The sequence below is a fragment of the Cottoperca gobio genome, chromosome 13 (genome assembly GCF_900634415.1).
Source record: "Cottoperca gobio chromosome 13, fCotGob3.1, whole genome shotgun sequence".
NCBI lineage: Eukaryota > Metazoa > Chordata > Actinopteri > Perciformes > Bovichtidae > Cottoperca > Cottoperca gobio.
In genome coordinates, this window is record NC_041367.1 from 22,286,891 (window position 1) to 22,301,600 (window position 14,710).

General features: G+C 38.1%; 1 protein-coding gene across 5 annotated transcripts in view; it reads left to right on the forward strand.

Annotated features, from left to right (window-relative positions):
* Window positions 1–14,710, forward strand: part of LOC115017559 (leucine-rich repeat and fibronectin type III domain-containing protein 1-like protein) — a 283,327-nt gene that overhangs the window by 18,930 nt on the left and 249,687 nt on the right. For 4 of the 5 annotated variants that reach the window (XM_029446121.1, XM_029446123.1, XM_029446118.1 and 1 more), the window contains one exon: window positions 14,277–14,401. The exons of the other annotated variant lie outside the window; for it this stretch is intronic. The gene's annotated coding sequence lies outside the window, so the exon portion shown is untranslated. The remainder of the gene's footprint in view (window positions 1–14,276; window positions 14,402–14,710) is intronic. 5 annotated transcript variants of the gene reach the window in all.

The window sequence follows — 14,710 nt, forward strand, 5'->3', positions numbered from 1 at the left end:
TAAAATAATTAGTGACCTCAGACTAAACTCTGACACAAACAAGGTCTCAATTCTTATCCTGCTAGACCTGAGCGCAGCATTTGAGACGATCGACCATGACATCCTAATTAATCGTCTAGAAAAACTGGTTGGTCTTTCTGACTGTGTATTAAACTGGTTCAGAACATATATCAAAGGGAGAAAGTATTTTGTCAGGCTTGGAGATCATGTGTCAGAGAAGCATGATGCCGACTTTGGAGTTCCACAAGGGAGCTGCCTTGGTTCATTACTGTTCTCCCTATACATGCTACACTGGGGGACATCATTAGAGAACACAATGTGTGCTTCCATAGCTACGCGGATGACAAACAAGCTGTACATCTCAGCTGAACCAAATGATACTACAGCTGTTAACTCCATCACCACCTGTCTGTCAGCAATAAATAAATGGATGAGCAATAATTTCTTAAAATTAAATGAGAACAAAACTGAAATCCTACTAGTAGGTCCTGTAACAAAAAGAGAGATGATGCTGAATAACATGGGGAAATGTACTCCTTGGATTAAACCTGAAATTACAAGTCTTGGTGTTATCATAGACTCAGATATAAGCTTTAAATCCCACATAAACAAGGTGACAAAAACATAATTCTTCCACCTTAGAAATATAGCTAAAATCAGACAATTTATGAATCAAAAGGATGCCGAAAAACTAATCCATGCTTATATCTCAAGCCGACTCGATTACTGTAATGCACTCTTTACCGGCCTCCCAAAAAAACAACTGAGAGACTTCAGCTCATCCAAAACGCTGCAGCGAGGCTGCTGACCAGAACCAAGAGGAGAGACCACATCAGTCCAGCGTTAGCTGCTCTACACTGGCTTCCAGTAACTTTTAGAATTTACTCTAAGGTCCTCCTTCTTGTATACAAATCCCTAAACGGAACCACACCAAGTTACACTGCCAACTCTCTAATCAACTATGTGCCCCCAAGAACATTACGATCATCCACTACTGGTTTATTAAATGTTCCCAGAAACATCCAAAAGAAAATTGGGGATTATCAATTATGCACCAAAGCTATGGAACACTTTACCTGCAGACATTAGGGAGGCAAGCTCTCTCAGTATCTTCAAAAGCAAGCTAAAAACATATATTTTTACTTTAGCCTTTTAATGGTGATATTTTATATATTAAATATATATATATATTTTTTCTTAGCCGTGAATGGTGAATTATTATTTGTTTAATGCTGCTACTCTATGCCACTTTAAAGTAATTTAAATGATTTCATTAATTGTTGCTATGCCTGGTTTAACATTGAATGTGTAAAGGTAACTGAGATAAATTTCAGAGTGTGTATTTTTGAGTTTTACCACCGGAAAAAGAGGAAGTTTCTCTGATAAATGTGTATTGGAGAAAAACTGGCTTTAACCGAAGGGAGTAGACCAGTTGAAGGGCCACAGGGCCCATTGTTGATCCCATGCTGTCAAAATATGGCTCTGATAGTTTAAAACATTTACAAGAATGGTGTAATGAGTGTGATTTCCTGGCAGTAGGGTCGTTAAGTACGGCACAGATACAGAAACGAGGCATGATTTCCAATGTTATTTTATACTATTTTAATTTTGCTATATTATATTATTTTAATTTTGCTATTTTTATAATGGTACTTCAGACTCATTTACATCTACACTGTGATTATTGTACTGTAAATGCTCTTATTCTGTCTAATCTTGTACTAATTGTTATGTTTTTGCTATGAAGCACGTTGTGCTGCAATTCTTATATGAAAGGTGCTATACAAATAAAGCTTATTATTATTATCATTATTATTATTATGTAAGTGAATACGTAACATACTTAACTTATGTCACATACGTAACATACTTAGCTTATGACACATACTTAACTTATGACACATACGTAACATGCTTAACTTATGTCACATACGTAACATACTTAACTTGCGTCACCTAAGTTACGTATTAAACATACTCATTTAAACCCAAACCATCGTTACCTGAACATAACAGAGTTGTTTTGTTTGAATTCACGATGTTAACCATGTTTTGAAGTCTATCACATTAAAAAAATAACTATATAACAATAAAATAACTAAAACTATAACTAAAGGAGTACCCAGTGTGTTAAAAACTGGCACCTAGGTGTTCTGACTAAGCGTGTGTATGTGAAGAGCTGGTAGTGAGAACGTGTTGATGGGTAATTTTGTCATTTTTGTGAAGTTCATTTGATCACATGTGTTGTTTACATTACAATCATATATTTGATAACATTTTAGGAAGAAGCCTCCTTGTTTGCTGATCTACCTCTTTTATAATGTTAATAATGCTGTCGGTGTTTTTATTAATGCAAACTCAACTCTTCCACATTTTCTTAGCACTTAACACTTAAGATGATGAAATCACTTTACTTCTATTTAGTCTCCATAAACTGCTTGCCTCTTATTAATGGGATTGAATTTGATATTTAACTGTATTTTTAACTGGGAATCTCAGTTATTCTACCTAAATCCAATCAGTTATGAGTTTATTCCTCACATTTTAGATTTGTTATTTCTATGTTTGTATTACACTGTAAACCACTTTGTAGCTTTTGTCTAAAAGTGGTTCTCTACAGCCCTCTTATCATACTGTTGGGTGGTACAACAGTAGTACAGATCAGAACATAGCAGGATTGATTTTACAAATCTCTTCCTCTTCATCAGGTTAACCACCCACAATGCACTGACAATGACCCCTGAGTGTATGAGTGTATTACATTTCCAGTACATTACATGATCGGTCAACGGATTAAAACAGCCTTACAGGATGCATGTCATATCCGTGATCGAGCTGTGTATGCTTCACTTCATTTAAAATGATCATAAGAAGTTACTGTTTCTCAGTGACTTTTAAATTCAATAATCAATCCAGCATTTAATATGCTTGAAAGCAATCACATTTTTCTGTGCAAATGTTTTATGAGGAAGGAAATGCACTCTCTTCAATGCATAGACTCACTGATTTCATGAGTAGCAGTGCTGTGTATATATGCATATGTTCTCTTAAGAGTGTATGTACACAAGTACTCATATGTGCATATATGAGTGTGTATATGAGTGCACCTGTGTCTAAATCAGGCAGTTATGAACAGAAATATGAATGCAAAGTAGGCATATTTCCATCAACTGGTTTGGAGTGAATAAACTACTTAAAGCATTGCTTCGTCAGAAGTTGCGCTTTACGCATGGTTGAAATCTGTGTGGCCTTGGAAAGCTGGAGAAAAAATTAAGAGAGGCTATGGCTACTTATTTATTATTTTGTATTTTTTTATAAACCAATTAATGAGTGAACTTTACTGTTGTATTTGACTCGTAAGTGGAACATTAGCCTACAATATGACAATCATTAAAAGTATAGAAGACAGTTTAGTTAGGTGTGTGTGTGGCTTCAATTGCGTTTCCATCTGGACATATTTTTTTATACTGCTTGTGTGGACAGGATTAAAAAAAAATTGATCAAAGAAGGATAACACCCAGTTTACAAAAATACCTGTGTACGTGTGGACTAAGCCTAAGTCACTTTGAAATAACTAAATAAGGCTCAAAAGGCTGCAAAAACACAAACCAACAGCCTCATGTGGAAACAGAATTTCAAAGACCCACACACACCGGTGCACACAATGTAGGAGAATTGGTACTCCCACAGTATAAAATCTCTACTAAGACCCCTGTATATAATGTGAGTGAATGCACAGCTCATTACAATAATCCCTGCTGTTACATGGAATTAGATAACTCGGCATCCCTGCAATGTGTCTGATAGTGTGAGCCTCCGTCTTTCTGTGTTGGCACGTGGCCGTCTTTTCTCTGTGTATCTCGATTGTTTGTCACTCGAATGCAGACACATTCAAGTTGTAGACAGTTTGTGAGAATGACAGGGAGGAAGTCAAGGAGCACTACAGAGAAGACCGAAAGAGTTAAGACTGAGCGCTCAGACATATCAGAGGGAAACAACAGGTTGTCTTTAGATCACAACATTGTGATATGTGGGAGTGGGTGGGACTGAAATGAGCTCATTTGCTATCTTGTGAAATATTACTCATGTATGTATGGTATGGTATCTGCACAACTGCTGGTAAAACCACAAAATGTTATTCTTAAACTTTGTTTTCTGTATGGATTAAACATATGACATGTGTTTGTTTGGACACAACCTTGCTAGCTGCTCATTAGCTAAGCTTCATATTTAACGTAGAGACATGAGAGTAGTATCGATCTTCTAATTTAATTCTCGGCAAGAAAGCAATTAGCGTATTTCCCATAGTCAAATCAAATCAAATTTATTTGTATAGCCCAATATCACAAATTATACATTTGTCTCAGTGTGCTTTACAGACTGTACAGGTTACGACACCCTCTCTCCTTAGACCCTCGCATCTCCCAAGGAAAAACTTCCTAAAAGAAACCCCAAAATTAAAGGGGGAAAAATGGAAGAAACCTCATGGAGAGCAACTGAGGAGGGATCCCTCTCCCAGGACGGACAGACGTGCAATAGATGTCGTGTGTACAGGATAAACAACATAGTACAAATACAACATTTGACAGAAATTATGTTGTGTTGAAAAAAAAAAAAAAAAGAGAAAGTATGGATGAATCCAGGAAAATGTCAAAAAGGCTTCCCGGTGTCCAGCAGGACCAGGGCAGCAGGCGCTGTCACGATTCATGATCCTGACATAAACTTTATCAGTGGCAACCTGCCACATGAGAGACAGATACTCCGGGGATGATGCCCCGGATGATGAGTTAGTTACACTACATTTACATAAATGCATACACATAGAGAGGGAGAAGAAGAGAGGGGAGGAGAGAGGAAGAGAAGGAAGAGAGCAGGGAGGTGTCCCCCGGCAGTCTAAGCCTATAGCAGCATAACTAGGGGCTGATCCAGGGCAAACCTGAGCCAGCCCTAACTATAAGATTTATCAAAAAGGAAAGTCTTTAACCTACTCTTAAATGTGGAGAGTGTGTCTGCCTCCCGAACACAAACTGGAAGCTGGTTCCACTGGAGAGGAGCTTGATAGCTGAAGGCTCTGGCTCCCATTGTACTCTTAGAGACTCTAGGAACTACAAGTAACCCTGCAGTCTGGGAGCGTAATGCTCTAGTTGGTTTATAAGGTACTATGAGATCTTTAAGATATGCTGGAGCCTGACCATTAATTGCTTTATAAGTCAGGAGAAGGATTTTGAATTCTATTCTGTATTTTACCGGGAGCCAGTGCAGAGCAGCTAATACAGGAGTAATATGATCCCGTTTCCTTGGTCTTGTCAATACACGTGCCGCTGCATTTTGGATCAACTGAAGAGTCTTAAGCGACTTTTTGGGACAACCTGATAACAATGAGTTGCAGTAATCCAGCCTTGAAGTAACAAATGCATGGACTAGTTTTTCTGCATCATTTTGAGACAGGATGTGTCTTATTTTTGCAATGTTACGTAGATGAAAGAAGACAGTCCTTGAGATTTGTTTTATGTGGGAGTTAAACGACAGATCTTGATCAAAGATGACGCCAAGATTCCTTACAGTGGTGCTGGAGGCCAAGTTAATGCCATCCAGAGCTTCTATGTCATTAGAAAATGCGTTTCGGAGGCGTTTAGGGCCAAGTATAATAACTTCAGTTTTGTCTGTGTTTAACGTCAAAAAGTTGCTAGACATCCAAGTTTTTATGTCCTTAAGGCATGCTTGAAGTTTAGCAATTGATTGGTTTCATCTGGTTTAATTGATAGATATAATTGGGTATCATCCGCATAACAATGAAAGTTTATAGAGTGGTTCCTTATAATATTGCCCAAAGGAAGCATATATAAGGTAAATAGAATCGGTCCAAGTACAGAACCCTGCGGAACTCCAAGACTGAATTTGGCTGTCATGGAGGATTTATCGTTAACAAGTACAAATTGAGATCGCTCAGATAAATAGGACTTGAACCAGCTTAGTGCGGTTCCTTTTATGCCAACACAATGTTCCAGTCTCTGTAGTAGAATGTCATGATCAACAGTGTCGAAAGCAGCACTGAGGTCTAACAAGACAAGAACAGAGACAAGTCCTTTGTCTGATGCCAATAGAAGGTCATTGGTAACTTTCACCAGTGCCGTCTCTGTGCTATGATGAACTCTAAATCCAGATTGAAAAACCTCAAATAAACTATTATTATGTAAAAAATCACATAACTGTTTTGCAACTGCTTTCTCAAGGATTTTAGCGAGAAAGGGTAGGTTAGATATCGGCCTATAGTTGGCTAAAACCTCTGGATCAAGACCAGGCTTTTTAAGAAGTGGTTTTATTACAGATACTTTAAAGGATTTTGGTACGTAGCCAGATAATAGAGACAGGTTGATCATATTTAATAACGAGGTGTTAATTAAGGGTAAAACTTCTTTAAACAGTTTAGTTGGAATCGGGTCTAAAAGACAGGTTGATGGCTTAGACGATGAGATTGTTGAAGTTAGTTGGTTAAGGTTGATTGGAGTAAAACAGTCTAGATATATTTCAGGAGTTACAGATGTTTTTAAAATTCCGACAGTTGAAGTTAAGTCATTACCAATTGAGGTCAGAAGGAGATTAATTTTGTCTCTAATAATTATAATTTTATCGTTAAAGAAGCTAATGAAGTCGTCACTACTGAGAGATATAGGAATAGAAGGCTCTGTAGAGCAGTGACTTTCTGTCAGCCTGGCTACAGTGCTGAAAAGAAACCTGGGGTTGTTCTTATTTTCTTCTATTAAGGAAGAGTAATAAGCTGCTCTGGCATTACGGAGAGCCTTCTTATACGTTTTAAGATGATCTAACCAGACTAAACGAGATTCTTCCAATTTAGTGGAACGCCATTTACTTTCAAGATTTCTCGACTTTTGTTTTAGTTTGCGGATTTGTAAATTAAGCCATGGAGCTTTCTTTTTCTGTTTTATGATCTTCTTCTTTAGAGGAGCGACAGAGTCGAGTGTTATTCGCAGTGAGGCTGCAGCGCTATCAACAAGATAATTAATTTGGGAGGGACTAAAGTTAGCATTGGAGTCCTCCAGTATATTGATATTGAGTCCTGGTATTGAATTAAGTGCTGATGGAATCACTTCCTTAAATTTAGTCAAACATCGAGCGTAGGATATTTTGCCTACTGGCTTGTAGTCCAGTAACAGGACTTCAAAAGTTATTAAAAAATGGTCTGATAAAAGAGGATTATGTGGACATACTGATAAACTTTCAATTTCAACACCATATCCCAGAACAAGGTCCAGAGTGTGGTTTAAACAGTGAGTTGGTTAATGTACATTTTGACTGAACCCAATTGAATCTAATATTGAGATAAATGCATTATTAAGGCTGTCACTATCAACATCCACATGAATATTAAAGTCACCTACAATAATTACTTTATCTGTTTTAAGGACTAAACTTGATAAAAAATTCTGAGAATTCAGATAGAAATTCAGAATACGGACCAGGAGGGCGGTATACAGTAACAAATAAAACTGGCTTTATTGATTTCCATGTTGGGTTTGAGAGCGTAAGAACAAGGCTTTCAAAAGAGTTATAGTTTAGTTTAGGCTTAGGATTGATCAAGAGGTTTGAGTCAAATATGGCCGCAACTCCACCTCCTCGGCCAGTACCTCGAGGAATGTGAGTATTAATATGACCAGGTGGAGTGGATTCATTTAGACTGACATATTCTTCATGTCTCAGCCAGGTTTCAGTGAGACAAAATAAATCAATCTTATTATCTGATATTAAATCATTTACCAATCCAGCTTTCGTTGATAAAGATCTGATGTTTAAGAGCCCACATTTAATTTTTCGATTTAGTTGCATTTTTGCAGCGGTGGTGTTTATTTTAATTAGGTTTTAATGTATAACTCCTCTTCTGTTAACCATAGATTTTATTAGTTTCAGTGGTCGTGGGGCAGACACAGTCACTATGGGGATTTGAGTGGGTGACTGCCTGGAAAGAAGCACAGAGAAGTGTGTAAGACTGCAACTCTTTGTCCTGGTCTCAACTCTGGGTTGTCATGGATTAGGTGCACTAATAGACTTTGTAATATTATTGGATATGAGATCTGCTCCAGCCGTCACTCCTAATCAGACCAGGTCTTCCCCAGAAAGTCCGCCAATTGTCTACGAAGCCCACATCATTATCTGGACACCACCGTGAGAGCCAGCGACGGAATGATGACATGCGGCTAAACATGTCATCATTCAAAAGATTTGGCAGAGGACCAGAGAAAACTACGGAGTCCGACATTGTTTTGGCAAATGTACACACCGACTCCACATTAACTTTAGTACACTCCGATTGACGCAATCGCGTGTCATTACCGCCGACGTGAATAACAATCTTACTGTATTTACGTTTAGCCTTAGCCAGCAGTTTCAAATGTGCTTCTATGTCGCCCGCTCTGGCCCCAGGAATGCACGTGACTGTCGTCGCTGGTGTCTCAAAATGAACGTATCTCAAAATTGAGCTACTGATAACCAGAGTTGGCTTCTCAGCTGGTGTGTCACTGAGTGGGGAGAATCTGTTAGAAACAGCAAGCGGTTGGTGGTGAACCGTGGGCTTCTGATAACACTTCTTTCGGACAGTCACCCAGTCTCCCGGCTGCTCGGGCCCCGCCGGGGGACGGCTAACAGGAGATACCACTGGTCGGCCCGCACCGGCTATAGGGGGCTTGCTAACAGCTACACTTGCTAACCGCTGACTAGCCATAGTGCGGAGCCGCTCATCTATCCCTCTAAAACTCGCCTCTAACCCTGCGTATAAACTACATTTAATACACATACCATTATCACTAAAGGAGGCAGAGCAATAGCTAAACATGAAACACACCGAGCAGGAGAGAGCAGAAGAGGGAGATGCCATCGCTAGCTGCCGAGCTGCAGCAGCTAATGTTAGCAGAGCCGAACGGAGCGTAAAGAATTGAGGATTTAGCGAGAGTCGCTAAGAGAAGGAGGATAAGGAGATAGTTGTAAGTGCTTAGGAAGTACAAGTATAGGTTTAGATAGATGACAGGTAATTAGCCGATGTGATCAAGAATATAACAACATTAACTGGGTCAAGCTGGAGCTGCCGAAGTATGCTACCAGCAACACAGAAACATTAACAACCGGAAATTATGCGCTTACCGTAACTGCGTAAACTTCCTCAGATGCACAATTACGTGTGACAGTCAGTTAGTGTCAAACTATTCTCTTAAATGGTTACACGGTGCATGTGATTTGATACATCAGTATTGATTTATTTGTACAGCACACCTACATATATAGTATTATATAAATAAGCAGATGAGAGTATCTAATCTATTGTTAGCTCAGTGAAATAAATACATGGTACTTCATCAATTTAATGAGACAATTTTAAAATCCAACATTTCTATAAAATAAATGTAAGTAATTAACTGGGGGAAGTTCCATGGTTCCATTTTAATCCTATGTTCTTATTTATGGAGTGATATAAAGAGATATCCACATTTCCCAACATAAGAGAACGGCCTCTGTGGTTGTGTTGTAGGTGCAACATTAATGATTTCTGCTTGATTATGATTGTCCAACAACTTTGCCCTGTTATGACTGTCCAACAACAACTTTATGATGCCAATAAAATGTACTTGATTCCTCATCTCAAAACACTTGACCAACCTCATAGGTCTCGTTGGCATTTAGCGATTCCACCTAATACAGATTTTAATGATCATGCTGTTGATCGTAAAGAGACCACAATAGGTTCTATGTGTGCTCCATATGTGTGCTTTTGAATTTTGCTAAATCGGCAGTTTATGAAAGGTTCATTAGTGGCTGTAGTACGTTTATGTACATGAGAAAATGTGGAAAAGGGGAATTAAATGACCAATGACTAAGTGACCTACATACTTGAATTTTTCATTCAGCAAAGCGTCAAATTAGCTGAAGAGAGGTTGTTGAGATAAAAAGCAAATAGGAGCAAGAGAGAAGAAAGGGAAAAGTATATGTCTTAAACAAAAATATAGTGTTTAGGTCTTTCTTTCTTCCAAAGCCTCACATTTCCTTTAAATTTAACATTCATTGAAAATATATTTGTTGACACAGAAAGGGAAAACTGAAACACCACAGCATGATTAGAATCCCCTCTCTCTGTCTCTCCCGGCTGTAAAACCAAACCCAGCAACACCAGTTTCATTGCCTTTGTTTTAGGCCCTCCATGCTGGCAGCATCACAGAACAACATACTGTGACATCCCTGTTCATTCCTCAAACCATGTTTGTTGCGGGAGTGGCAGCATCTCTGTAATTACAAGTGACACTTGACAGCTGCTTTTGTAACACAGTCAGAAAATATTCTGCTGATCTTACTCCTGAGATTGAAACGGTATCTTTTTTTTTATTTGTTTCCCAGTTGGAACCAAAGAAAAAAATGACATGTAGACCATGCAAACCGTGACGTCATCAGTTTGCTTGTCATATAATACAGGTTAGTAAGGGAGCATGGAGAAGGCAACAAGTGAGTAATCGTTGAGAAGAAAGTTGTATGCAGTGGCAGCTTAAGTTATATGTATGTGAATATAAAATAACAATACTGCATAGAGAAAAAGAAAGTTAATTAAGTTAGTTAAATCATATAATTCAGATAAGTAGACACATAATTCATAATAACATTTGAAAAATGAAAAATGAGTAGAAGAAAAGAAAATGTTTATTATGAATGCTACTGTTACCAAACAAGCATTTCTATTTGCAGCAGGTATTAATAATGCGTTGTTTGAATGCTTGAAGGTTGAAGCTATAACAATCTTTCCCATCACTGCTTTCCATCCTACATGATGTTGAACCCACTGCTGTTGGTCCTATAGATTCCTGATCATCTATTGTTTAGTATGGAGTAGGACTATAGCTAATCCTTTCTCATGTAACTCTGAGCCATGCTATAGCTAGCGCTAATCTCTTAGCCTGCCGCATTAGCCCGTGCAAAAACTAATCCCTTTTCGTGTAGCGCTGGTTCGTACTAATGCTAATCCGGTGTCGTGTAGCTGTGCTAATGCTAATCCAGCTGTCAGTCAGAGAGGTGCTGACCGGCAGGGAGACAAGTCACTGTTAGACACCTGTCTGCTGCTCACTGTCCAATGCTCTCCTCCTTCTCTCTTACCTCCTTTAAGTCAGGCTTTACCTCCCGTATCACACTCTTTTTGACATGTCTGATATTTACCTCTTTTTTCATAGCTGTCATCTCTACCTTATGTTTCTTACTCCTCCCCTCTGTTTCTCTCACTTCCATTTCTCTCTTTCTACCTGACTACATTCCAGCTAATCTCTTTCCTAATTCCTCCTTCTTTTCCAAGACTGCTGAATATGAAGGTGGATGTATAACTTCATATAAACCCTGCTTTTTCCCTAAACCTTTGCTCACAAAAATGTTCTTAAGAAGAATGTTGTCATTGTTTTTTTCTTTTAGAAGTAATTACAATTTGCATGTCTTTATTAGAAGATAAATCTTTGATTATTCTATATTAATTGATAATGTCCAAAAACCCACGTATAAAGCTCTAGACAATAAAGTGTTAGTCCGTCTCTCAATACTTTTTGTTACTTCTCTACCTTGTCTGTGGCTATCAGCTCAGCTTTGGAAATTGCTCACAAAATTAATTGTTAATAAAGGCCCTAAAATTGGAGGAAATTGTGCATTTGTTGGGGACTATTTTCCACACTATTTAATCCACATTTATTGCTCTAGTGAGTATTTGGGACAGCAGGATGGTCTATGTGGGATTGATTCAAAATAAACTACAGTGTGTGTTCATGCTAATGAAGCAACATGTCACCCAGTGCAACAGTGAGGCTCATTGATGGGCTTTTAATAGTTTTTTGACGACAATGGAGCTCTGTGGTACGGCTTTCGACACACATTCAATAATTGTTAGAAGGGCAAATTGCGATCAACTGTGAAATAACCACTCAGTCACTTCAGTTTGATGGTATTGACATGCGTGTTTGAATTAGATCCACTTGAAGTTTCCTGATCAGCTGTTCACAACAGTTATCTCCTGTGTATTTGATTCTCTGGCCAGACATCTTTCTCTCATTGCTATTCTGCTTATTTGTCCTGAAAACATTTAGATTGTGTTGTCTAATTCAGTTGCACCACATCATCAGGACTTTCTTGTATTTTTCGTGTTGTTTTGAAGCTGCAGTTATTACAGCCTACCTTTTTTCTGTAATTTATCTCGACTGCACAAATTGTGTTTCGACTGTGTTCTCCTGCCGTGGCTGCATTTTATCACCTTGTTTAATTACCATACTTGTATATTTTATGGCCGTGCAAAGTAAATTACACATAGTAAACAGAAGTACGTCCCTGCAGGCCTGAAGCCAATTCAAGTTTAAAATAGGATTTCTTCAAATAAAAAAAAATGTATTAGAGAAAGAAATATATTCCAGTGCATAGAATGTGATGTAAATATTTCTTCCCATAGACAAAGAGTCACCTAATCTACCCCCCACACCACTCTGACATCAAATTTAGAGAAGAAATCCACCTTCAGGCACTTTGTTGGCACAAAGTTATACATCAGTCTGTGATGTTCACTGTCTTCCAGGAGTTCTTCTGTGAATTTCTTTTCAAATGTCTTTGTTTTGGTGTACCCTCAACCTTCCTCGTCAACTTCACTTAGCGGTTTCTTGCATTTCCCAGAAAGCCTTAAGAGAAACCCAGGGGAGCAACCATGAAGACATATATCAGCTGCAGCTTACAATGTGTAGGTGGACAGAGTGATGAGGAACACAAGAAAGCAAGAGAAGTTTTTTGAGCTGAGAAAAGCGAGAGATGCCACTTACTCAAAACACATCGCTTTCATCTGCAGAAAACTGCATCTGCTCTTCTTCTGTGATGGATGTCTCCCTGTTTGATAGTTGAATGTTGGAGTAAATGTCAGCGGCTTGAGAAAAACCTCTCATTCACCGAAGGACTGTTACCAGAATGTTGTGATAAATGCCAAAAAAAACATATTTGGAGTATTTCTATATCAAGATTCCTCTTTTTGCCTTTGAAAGGTTAAAAGATTAAACGATTCATCCTGTACTCATCGCATGTGCAATAATATATCCAGATAAGGCACTTCCAGGAAAATGTTTTATTTCAGACTAGTGGAAGGAAAACAACAATACAAAATGCATAACATTAAATTATTATTATTATTATATAATAAAAATAAAATCTCCACTTCAGTATCACTTAGATACAACACACCTTCCAGTTCAATTCCTATCTATGTTCTTGAAGTTCTTACTGAGGGGTTTGTTATCCATCATATATACATATTATATTTTACACCTTAAAACATGGCGAACATGGATTTCTTATGGCTGTTGACAGTATCTTCTGATTTATGGACTGATACAATGAGATATCCAAAATCCCCGCTGTAAAAACCTTTGACTCTAATATGTCAACAAAATTAAACATTACATTTTGAACCTGGCTTTGTGTTCAAATTTATTTTCCAGAAGTATTCAAGTTAGCTCATATTTATTAAGATTAAGGTATTTAAAGACAAAAAAATGTATCGAGCATATTCAAACATATAATTTCAGAAAACTAACTAAAAATAATGTAAGTAATCAACTGGGTAAGTTTCAATGTGGTATCTATTAGTTCACATGTTTTACACTATTCTCCCTTAAATATGAATGTGGGTGACCAGCTAACCCCTTCCATGGTAATACAATGACACTTACCTTGTTACAGTAGCTCGGGCTCCGAGAAGCTAGCAGGTTGTTAGAGTTGTCGCTTGGCAAAAAAGAAGTCCATTTCTTTTTACATTTACCTCCACCTCAAAGCAGGTGTATGTAGTCTTAGTGAAAGCACACTGTCCACTACAACTGAATAGACGATAGTCATTTGACATGAAAAAATAGAAAAATTAGAGCTGACTTAAAATTATGAATTGTCAAGTTTGATTCATTAACATGGTTATTCTTACTGCCAAAATGTGCACCTCCGTAAAACTAAAACTACCTCTGGAGTTCCCCTTCACACTTTCTGTACGTCCTGCTAAAGAAGTTTGAAGAAAGGAAAAGAGACAGAGCAAAGAGGTGGGAATAAGAAATGAATAGAGAGAGAGGAAGGGAGGGAAGTGACAGAAGGAGAGAAGCTTAAGGAATGCTGATGAATAAATGATGCAACATGTTGACATTCCGTTCTTTCTCCATTCCATCCCTGCACTCCTTCCTCCTCCTCCTCCTCCTCCTCCTCCTCCTCTTTCTTTGCTTTTCTGCATGTAGGAGGGAGCCCTTATTAGCTTGTCATCCTGTTGTAACTCTGAGGCCAGTGCTGTGACTGGAATGTGAATTCGCCATAAAAGGACGGAATTTGCCATAAAAGGACGGACTCTACCCAACAAACTCAGGTAGGTCATCTATAATGGAATTTTTAAACTTGATGTGGTATTATTATGTGTGTGGAATAAGTGTTTGTGTGGCTGTTATTTCAGAAAGGATTGTTCAAAGTTTAGGAAAAGCTTTCCCAGAGTACTTTGGTGCTGATGGTTAGTGACAGGGGTGTAAATATAGACAGTAGCAGAACGGTGGCACTGAGAGCGCCCCCCCACACTCTCAACAATGTTGGGGGATAAGAGCATGTGAGTGGTAAATTCAAACAATATATATATATATATATATATATATATATATATATTTATATCACTATATTACATTAC